Raw genomic sequence first — 10,171 nt, 5'->3', positions numbered from 1 at the left:
TCTTTCTCTGTCTCTATCCGTTTCTGTCTTTCTCTCTCTGTTTCTGTCCATGGGTCTCTCTCAACCATTCAGTCTCACTTTCTCTCTGTCTGTCTCTCTCTCTGTCTGTCTCTGTCTCTCCTTCTATCTCTCTCCACCTCTGCCTCTCGCTCTGTTGCCCTTTCTCTCTCTCTCTTTCTCTCTCTCTTTCTCCATTTCTATCTCTCTTTCTCTCTCTCTCTCGCTCTTTCTCTCTCTCTCTTTCTCTCTCTCTCTTTCTCTCTCTCTCTCTTTCTCTCTTTCTCTCTTTCTCTCTCTCTTTCTCCCTTTCTCTCTCTCTTTCTCTCTCCCTTTCTCTCTCTCTTTCTCTCTCCCTCGCTCTTTCTCTCTTTCTCTCTCTCTCTCTCTCTCTCTCTCTCTGTCAAGAATGGAACAACATCCATTTGCAGTACAGTATATGGGACTGATGCCTGATTTCATCAGTCTCAACTGGACTTAATCCCAGGTGTCACCCATTCTCAAGGAAGATCTTGTCTCTACAGAGTTCCAATATTCTGCTCTTGCCAACATGGTTTTGGTCCCCTTCCGGACACAGCCACCAGCTTCACAGTTACCAGTGAAGCCATTCTAATCCTTTTCTCCTGATACTTTAGCAGGTTTGGATCAGGAGTGCTGAACCACATCAACTCAGTTCAACAAACGGATCTGACACTGATAGGGACTTACAGTTAGCAAGGGAACACAATCCCACGATGGGCTCTCACTCCAGATCCAATTTAGCAGGTTTAGATGTAAAACCCACGCTGAATGCTGGATGAGGTGACAGTAGGTACCCCCCATCCCCACCCCACCCTACCCCCGCCGTTGCTTGCATAAAACACTAATGCTCACACCCATAACAATTAAGCAAGAAACAGGAAAGTAATCATACATTTTAAGATATTTAAATTACTAGTTCTCAGATTCCTAACTCAAGGGCCATTTCACAAGATGGTGTTCCCAGTGGAGAAGCCACACTTAGGAAAGTCCCCAGGAAAATATGATACAACTTTCAGTAATTGACCATGTGTTTCCATCCATGTGCCCTGTGGATATGGGAACATACTAGGCTGAATTTCTATTTCTATCTCAGTTATTCCAGTAGATTTTAACTCCAATGGTATACAGTATGTAAAACAAACCATTATACTGTATAAGTAACATACATCAAAGTTGCTGGTGAACGCAGCAGGCCAAGCAGCATCTATAGGAAGAGGTGCAGTCGACGTTTCAGGCCGAGACCCTTCGTCAGGACTGTATAAGTACTGTATAAGTAGACTGTTTGTATGTACATAAACTTACACCAGGTGATCTAAAGTGGTCAACTTTGTTACTAGCTTTCAACTTCCCTGCACAAGTAAATTTCATTGGATTCATCATAGTTAAACAATTTAGTCATTTGCATTTAGATAATACCTTTCATGAGCATGGAAGTATCAAACTGCTTTGTAACCAGACCAAATAAACATAGATGTGTTCTAGAATTTGGAACTCGACGCACATCAAGCTCATCCAAACTGCAATAAAGTGCTGACAAGACAATCTATCTTCACAATGGTGATCATAGGCTGAATATTTCCAGTGCTCTGGGAATATTTCCCTTTCTCGTTTAAATCTTGTGATAATGTATTTCACGTTAGAGTAGAGAAATTCTCAATTCAATGCTTCATCTAAAAAGGTGAGCGCTACTTCAACTCTGCAGAAAGCTATAAGAAGAACATACCTTATTGAAGGTATCAACTTTCCATTAAAGTATTCCATGTCTGATACTCTAATGTGGCAAAGTCATGCTGAGTACTACAGTCAGTTAAATATACACTGATATAAACTACACGTGGATTATAAAGTTAAAGGGATCTTATCTATAGAGATTAGCTTTATTTGTCACATGTGCATCAAAACACCAAAGAATACAGTGAAACGCATCACTCATGTCAAATCAAATCAGGGAGGATTGTGTCGGGCAGCCCACAAGCTTCACCATGCTTCTGGCGCCAACGTACCATGCTGACATCTTCCTGACCCTAACGCGTACGGGTACATCTTTGGAATGTGGGAGGAAACCAGAGCTCCCAGAGGAGATTTACAAGGATGTTACCTGGATTGGAGGGCGTACCTTATGAGAATAGGTTTAATGTACTTGGAGCGATGGAGGACGAGAGGTGACTGTACATGGACTGACTGTATGTGCATAAAATGATACAAGACCCCACTTGGAGTACTGTGCTCAGTTCTGGCCCCCTCACTACAAGAAGGATATGGAAACCATAGAAAAGGTGTAGAGGAGATTTACAAGGATGTTGCCTGATTTGGGGAGCATGCCTTATGAGAATAAGTTGAGTGAACTTGGCCTTTTCTCCTTGGAGCGACGGAGGATGAGAGGTGACCTGATAGAGGTGTATAAGGTGATGAGAGGCATTGATCATGTGGATAGCCAGAGGCTGTTTCACAGGGCTGAAATGACTAACACAAGGGTCCTTGGAAATAGGTATCGAGGAGATGTCAGGGGTAGGTTTTTCACAAAGAGAGTGGTGGGTGTGTGGAATACACTGCCGGCGGCGGTGGTGAAGGCAGATACAATGGGGTCTTTTAAGAGCCTCTTAGATAGGTACATGCAGCTTAGAAAACTAGAGGTCTATGTGTTAGGGAAATTCTAGAGTAGGTTACATGGTCGGCACAGCATTGTGGGCCGAAGGGCCTGTAATGTGCTGTAAATTTCTATGTTCTATGAAAACCATGCAGTCACAGGGAGAACATACAAGCTTCTTGCTGACAGTGGTGAGAATTGAACCCTGATCGTTGATCGCAGGCTGGCACTCTAAAGCAAAGCGCTAACCATTATGATACAGAACAATCCTATTTAGTCACCTCTACCTATTACAATCAAAGAGTGATGCCCATAACCACAGCAATTATTCTATAGCTAATCAACAAACATATTTTACGTTCTGCCATAAGGCTGTGTTTTCTCTTATCCCCAACCAGTAAGCCGTGAGTCATCTTGCATTTACTGAATCACAGCTGCCCCTGGTGTTAGTACCCAATGACTTGTACGGAATAGAGTCAACACATTTAAAATGGCTTCCCCAATGTTCTGGTGAGTAAGAGCACTCCCTAGTGCTGTAAAAAATCCAGATTACAGGCCCTCAGTTTCAATTTCTAGATCAATTATTTTCCACCAGCCTTTACAGCAAGGGTTCCCAATCTTTCTTATGCCATGGGCCAATGTCAATAAGCAAGCGGTCTGCAGATCCCAGGTTGGGAACCCCTGTTGGGAACAGATCTGGGTTCTCTCTTCCAAGCAGAAAGTCAGCAAAGACCCTCTAGCACAGCAGTTCCTACTGGCTTGTACATGCACATTGATGTGGTTGAGTTTATCAGTGAAATCAACTGTGGTGCCTTCTGCAATCAAATATCTCGCCAATTTAAATTACTTTATACATGAATAATGACCAGTTGGATGAGACAGAGACACCTGTGAGGACATCTTCTGGACAGATAGAAGAAAGCTGGGGCAATTGTAAATAATGTCACCTTGTCAGCTGCCTTCTACATCCACTCAACTTCTTTTAGCTGGGAATGTTTCAAGATCCAGAATGAAATGGCTTCACGAGAACTCTTAAAAGACAGCCAAACTTTCTAACGACTTTTATCGCAGTACTTGCCTTCGCAACAGAAGGATATCTCTTAGGTTACAAACACAATCATGAAATGAAATTTGTACTAAAAGAAAGTCAAATGTTGTTTGAAAATACAGAGATTAGCTATGATTTCAGAAGAATGGTGCGAGTCACTCTCCTGTCTCAGAATACAATTCATATTAATGGCTTTGGCCCTAAGGTAAAGGATTAATATTTTAGTTTTGCCTTTGTTATCTACCCAGTTGGAGAAGTTGCCCAAGTGTTGGCGTTTCCCCTTCAGTGCTGGGATAATGATCCGTTTGATGTGGAAATGGAGTGGACACAGTTGACTGTTGATTGACAGATATCTTCAACATTCTACACCGTAGGATTAGACATATGAAAATTGATATATCAGTCGCAGTAACACCCAGCCATAAGAGACTGTCCTTGCTCATTCTTGCACATATACATTAAAGTGTAAAATGCTGCAGCAAAATCCTTTTAAGAACATATTCATCAGGTCGCGTCAGATCATTTGTTTCAAAGTCCTAGGGGCGTGGGTGCAGGTGTCAGCCTTTGCATCTCGCCATCGGCCCTGGAGACACCCTTGATCAGACAGTTATTCGTTAAACGCTTTCTGACTGCCTCGTCACCAGAGAGATCAATCAGGTTTATCACACCCAGAGACGTTTAGATGTGAATGGTGTGCGCAGGTCTTGAGACGTACATATTGACCAAGAGCACCTTACGGTTAGGGATTTATCCCCTCTTATTTATTAATCCTTTGAGCTATTGTGACAGTGTGCACCTATAGTCTTCTGTCTTTAACTGTTTCCTTCGCATTATTGTGGGCTTATGGCGGCAGCTATACCAGCCAAGCCAACAAAATGACAAATAGGACTTGCTTTCAGTAACTTTGCTGAATTGCCTTCCAGTCTTAGTCAACATTTAAAGAAAATGGTGATGTGCTGATCTGCAATGATGTTCATCACAGACCTGTCCAGTGTGAAAACAGCATGGATTTGTGAAAGGAAAATGTCTGACGAATCTCATAGAACTTTTTGAGGATGCAGCTAGTAGAGTGGATAGGGGAGAACCAGTGGATGTGGTATATTTGGATTTTCAAAAGGCTTTTGACAAGGTCCCACACAGGAGATTAGTGTGCAAACTTAAAGCACATGGTATTGGGGGTTTGGTACCGATGTGGATAGAGAATTGTGGAAGATTGAGGGGGGATCTTATTGAAACGTATAAAATTCTAAAGGGATTGGACAGGCTAGATGCCGGAAGATTGTTCCCGATGTTGGGGAAGTCCAGAACGAGGAGTCACAGTTTGAGGATAAAGGGGAAGCCTTTTAGGGCCGAGATGAGGAAAAAATTCTTCACACAGAGAGTGGTGAATCTGTGGAATTCTCTGCCACAAGAAACAGTTGAGGTCAGTTCATTGGCTATATTTAAGAGGGAGTTAGATATGGCCCTTGTGACTAAAGGGATCGGGGGGTATGGAGAGAAGGCAGGTACAGGGCTCTGAGTTGGATGATCAGCCATGATCATACTGAATGTGGTGCAGACTTGAAGGGCTGAATGGCCTACTCCTGCACCTATCTTCTATGTTTCTATGTTTCTATGAACATTTACAGCAGAAGTCCGTTTCTGGTTGTTTGGTGGTCCTTCCACTGCTGCCTTCTGACCTTGTTCAAAATATCACAACTGGAGTCTCAGTGAAGAGCTACTGCAGGCTGGCAGCAACTCATGGGCATGACTGATAGGTACCAGGCACCCAGACACATGAGTGACGGCTCTTGTGTAGTAGGAAGAACCCATGGAAATGGGATAGGCCCACGGACATCAGTGAAAGGTTCATGAGAGTGACAGCAGCCCCTAGAGATGGTTGGGTATGAGATGTCCATCTGAAAGCCACCTACCTACTTTCTCATGGAAAGGACCCTATCACTGGTTCTGTTTATGAAGTCCAACAGCAGAGTGTGAATTTCCTTTATGGTTGCACAATACATGGAAACCTATGCCAGAGCCTCGGACTAACTTATCTTTCTGCCTAAAACAATGCAGACACACACCGTCAGTGGCTTTGAATGAGTTGTGTAGGAAGGTATACACTCCTCCATGGGACAGCAAGGGACATATTGAGGAGCATACTAATCATCTTCTGACCAATTTAACATTAATAGAAGTGTGGACCAGGATGGCTTTGAGTGATTTGGTTGTTGACTTTGGACACCATTAGGTGGGTAGATGGGAAGGCCTGGATTGACGTGGAAGTAAGTAATGATCCCACATTCACAACGATTCTCCCCACATCACACAGAGTATATGGGCATTGATAAACCACTTGGAGGTTTATGAAGGTAAGGTAAAATCCGTTTGATTATCTCTCTCATGTGATTCTCATTTGTTTGACAAATTTCCCCTGTTGTGTTCAACTGCAACACTCAACTCTCTATACAGAGTTAGGCTGGGGGGTCGGCTGTATTAACAGCTAATGACGTAATAATTCAGAATGCAAGATTCAAGATTCAAAATTATCAGACTTCAGTACATGCATGTAAAAGAGAATGAAATGATTGCTACTCCAGATCTAATGCAGCATAAACAAAACACAGTGAGCATAAAGAACACAAAAAATGGGAAAAAAAATTCATCACATAATGTACAATAACTATTACATACATGGACTGACTGCATGTGCATAAAATGATGCAAGACCCCACTTGGAGTACTGTGCTCAGTTCTGGTTGCCTCACTACAGGAAGGATGTGGAAACTATAGAAAGGGTGCAGAGGAGATTTACAAGGATGTTGCCTGGATTGGAGGGTGTACCTTATGAGAGTAAGTTAAGTGAACTCGGCCTTTTCTCCTTGGAGCGACGGAGGATGAGAGGTGACCTGACAATGGTGTACAAGATGAGGAGAGGCATTGAATATATGGATAGTCAGAGGCTTTTTCCCAGGGCTGAAATGGTTAACATGAGAGGGTACAGTTTTAAGGTACTTGGAAGTAGGTACAGAGGAGATGTCAGGGGTAAGTTTTTTACACAGTGAGTGGTGAGTGCGTGGAATGGGCTGGCAGCGTCGATGGTGGAGGTGGATACGATAGGATCTTTTAAGAGACTCCTGGATAGGTACATGGAGCTTAGAAAAATAGAGGGCTATGGATAACCCTATGTAATTTCTGTAGTAAGTACGTGTTCCGCACTGCATTGTGGGCCAAAGGGCCCGTACTGTGCTGTAGGTTTTCAATGTTTCTATGATGTATATGTTGTGGTGTTCGGGGGTGGTGAGTGGGTTAACAGGTGGATGTACCATTCACCCAGCTACCTGCTTAAAATGCCATTCCACATGAGAAAGGAGTTGATTCTCAGAGTACAGTCAGGGGATGATTCTCCAAGGAGCACTCATTTTAGCCACACCATTTGTACAGAAAGTTGAAAATCATCTAATATGGACAACCACCCTGCTGGCAACCAGGCTTGGAAAATGACCCTGAGGGCAGGAATCCAACAGTGTAAAACCATCTGGCAGCAAGGTCGGCCCCTGACAATTCTGCCGCAGATTACAGAGGAAGGAAACAGCAGAGGTCTCTGTGGACAGGATGGTATTTAAGATAAATCATGGTGCCCACTTCCCAAGGGAGAAGATGTATCCTAATTGGCAGAAACTTCTTAAAAAAGCCTTCTCATAATCTACGTGTGAGATACTTGTGTTGTGAAAATGGAACATTTTGCCATTTATGACACCCAGAGAATTGACTAATTTGGGTGAGGATTGCCTAATTTGGGTTAAAAAGCAGTGGTGTTTTAAATACCTCTCACAAAGACCAACTGATTCTTTTCCCCTTCAGGTCAATGAATGAGGAAATAGGAAGGAGCTTTGAGCTCACAACCTCTTGATTTGCACCCTGTTGCAGATGGATGTAACTCACCACAACCCCCACCCCCTAACAGCAAGGAAGAATTATCCAGAATTAGCAATGCAAAGGAAATTCCTTGATCGAAACTGAATGATGTAGAACATTTGATATTGGGCTTTTATCTCGAGTTCAGGCTCAGATTCCAAGCCTCTCCAGGCTGATGGGATCTATCAAATGGTTTGGCTGGTCTCACATCCAATTACCTAAGAATTGCTGCGGAAGCTGAACTCCACAGCTTGATGGCACAGATGATTGTTCAGCTTGACGGGGAAAAGAAATCATATCTCTGATGTCAAATATCCATTTGGAGCTATTGTGGAGAAAGGGTCATGAGGTGTCTGCTACATCGTTTCTGTTGCGTGAAGTAAGAACTGATATTTGGGTGATGAAATCTATTTCGGTATGTATACTTTCTGAAACTATAGTCAGTGCCCAATGTGGTCAGTGTGTGTGGAGTAAAGTAAAGCTTTGAGAGGCCGTGGTGGTTCTGAGTGTCTCCCAGGTATTGTCCAACTTCAAAAAGGCTTCAACACAATTCTGCCAAGCACCTTCAAGGGAGCTATTCCTCTGGAAGCCAAACTGGCTGTGAATGCTGACCCATTGCCTTCATTCTTGGGAGCTAAAATATCCTGACTGCAAATTGCTAATTTAAGCAAATTTCTTCTGGCCGCTTTTACCATCGCTTCCTCAGCACCACTTCCTCTGAGCCTTCTGCAGGCAACAGTTTGCTTCATGGCGCAGGCTGAAAGATTTGAGACCTTAAGTGCAGAAGGGCACGGATCCTCAGATGTATGTAACTGAGGACAGTTCAAAATTGTACGCCATTTTGATGGAGTGAATAAGTTATTTCCACCTGTGGGAGAGCCAGAAATCAAAGGAAACAGATTCAGGAGAAGTGGCAATAGGACAAGAGAGAATTTTTTATGCAGAATGTTATTATGATCTACTGCAATGCCTGAAGGGGTGGTGGAAGTCATTTCATCACAATGTTCTGAAGCGATCTGCATATATTCTTAAAAGGGGAATTTTCTTTTAATCTCTCTGTAGGGAGAGTAAAGGCGAAACTAATTTGAATGCTTTTTCAAAGAATCTCCATTTGCTAAGGTGTTTTTCTCTCAAAGAATTCACATCGTAAGACCATAAAACCATAATGCTAGACAACCAACCTGTACTGTATGATGTTGTGACAATTGAGCTAGGAGTTCCACAACCCAACTCTGTTCCCAGCTCCTTCCCTCCAATACAGGTGATGCTCAGCCAGAAGAGCAAGGTAAATTTCCCATGAATGTAGGTCCTTGGGAGATGAGTCTACACAGTTGCTCTTTGTCCTGAGGGGTATCAGGACCTAAACCCAATTTTGTCCCAGTGCAGCTAATGCACTCACCAAGCTGGGTCCACTGGAAAGCAATAAACAGATGTTCTTCCTGATTTATGCCAAAGATCCTGTAGCACCGAAGTTACCATTCTACCTGACAAAGTTACTTTGAACTTTGAACTGAGCTGAAGCAGCTCACCATTGGTCACTGAGTAACCCTGGAGATTTCCTGATCTGTGTAACAGCTAAGCATCAAGCTGTTCAGTTTTCTATGTGGTCATCAGGGAAAGTCCAAATTGGATTCACTGACCCCTGTGTATAAGGTCATCTAGAGAAAGAGCATCATTTAAAATTTGCAATCAGGATATTTCAAGGTGTTTTATCTACATTGAAATACTTTTGAAGTGTAGCTATCATGTTGATATAGGTAGAATGGTATCCATTTTCTACACAGTAAGTTCCTACAAACAGTAGTGTGATAAAAATCTAATCGTAGTTTCTTTGCTCGGTGGGTTCAGGACACTTCTCCATTTTAAAGCTGTTTTTGAGGTTTTTTTCTTCTCCACCCAACCAAGAGGGCAGACTGAGCAAGCAGGGCAAGCATCCCATCAGTCATTCTGAAGTGACCTCCCTTCAACTGAGATATCACCAACACACCTTGAAGTGGGGACATCAGAGGTGTGAATAACTTGTGACAGCCAGCCATGGGTTTCAGTTGCTGGATCAGGCTAATATTTCCCCTAGCTCCATGGCATCAGTTCAAACCCAGCTTCTGGCTATGTCTGAATTATTGATGAATTGTCCTTCTTTTTTCTTAGGCAGTTCTCTGGGACTTGCTTCCAACTGGTTCTCAGGGCTCTGAGGTGATTGACGAGGTCAATGTAAGAAGCATTGACTCTTCCACAGATGATAAGAGATAGAGGAGACTGTTGGGGTGCGGTAATACACCTCCTTCCACCGTTTAGCAAATGCATGGACTCGAGGTTCCCAATACAACCCCAACTTGCATCTTCTGAAACCTGTAGACTACCCTCTCTGGCTCATTTATAATTTTGGCAGTACCTCCACTCTGGAATCCAGTACTCTCCTGACCAGGTACTACCTCCTACATAAAATACCGCTTCTGAATCACCATCATGAGTATCCGGGCATTTTGTCTGCAGCATATTTCTTTCTGGTTAACAGTACTTGGAAGTGAAATACAGAGTCTGGAAATAGTACCAAAAGAACATTCCAGCCAGCCCTCATCCACCATGTGCTCCCAATGGCCAAAGATCCTCACACGCAG

This window comes from Mobula hypostoma, chromosome 23, assembly GCF_963921235.1.
Source record: "Mobula hypostoma chromosome 23, sMobHyp1.1, whole genome shotgun sequence".
Classification (NCBI taxonomy): Eukaryota; Metazoa; Chordata; class Chondrichthyes; order Myliobatiformes; family Myliobatidae; genus Mobula; species Mobula hypostoma.
This window is presented reverse-complemented; position numbering follows the sequence as displayed.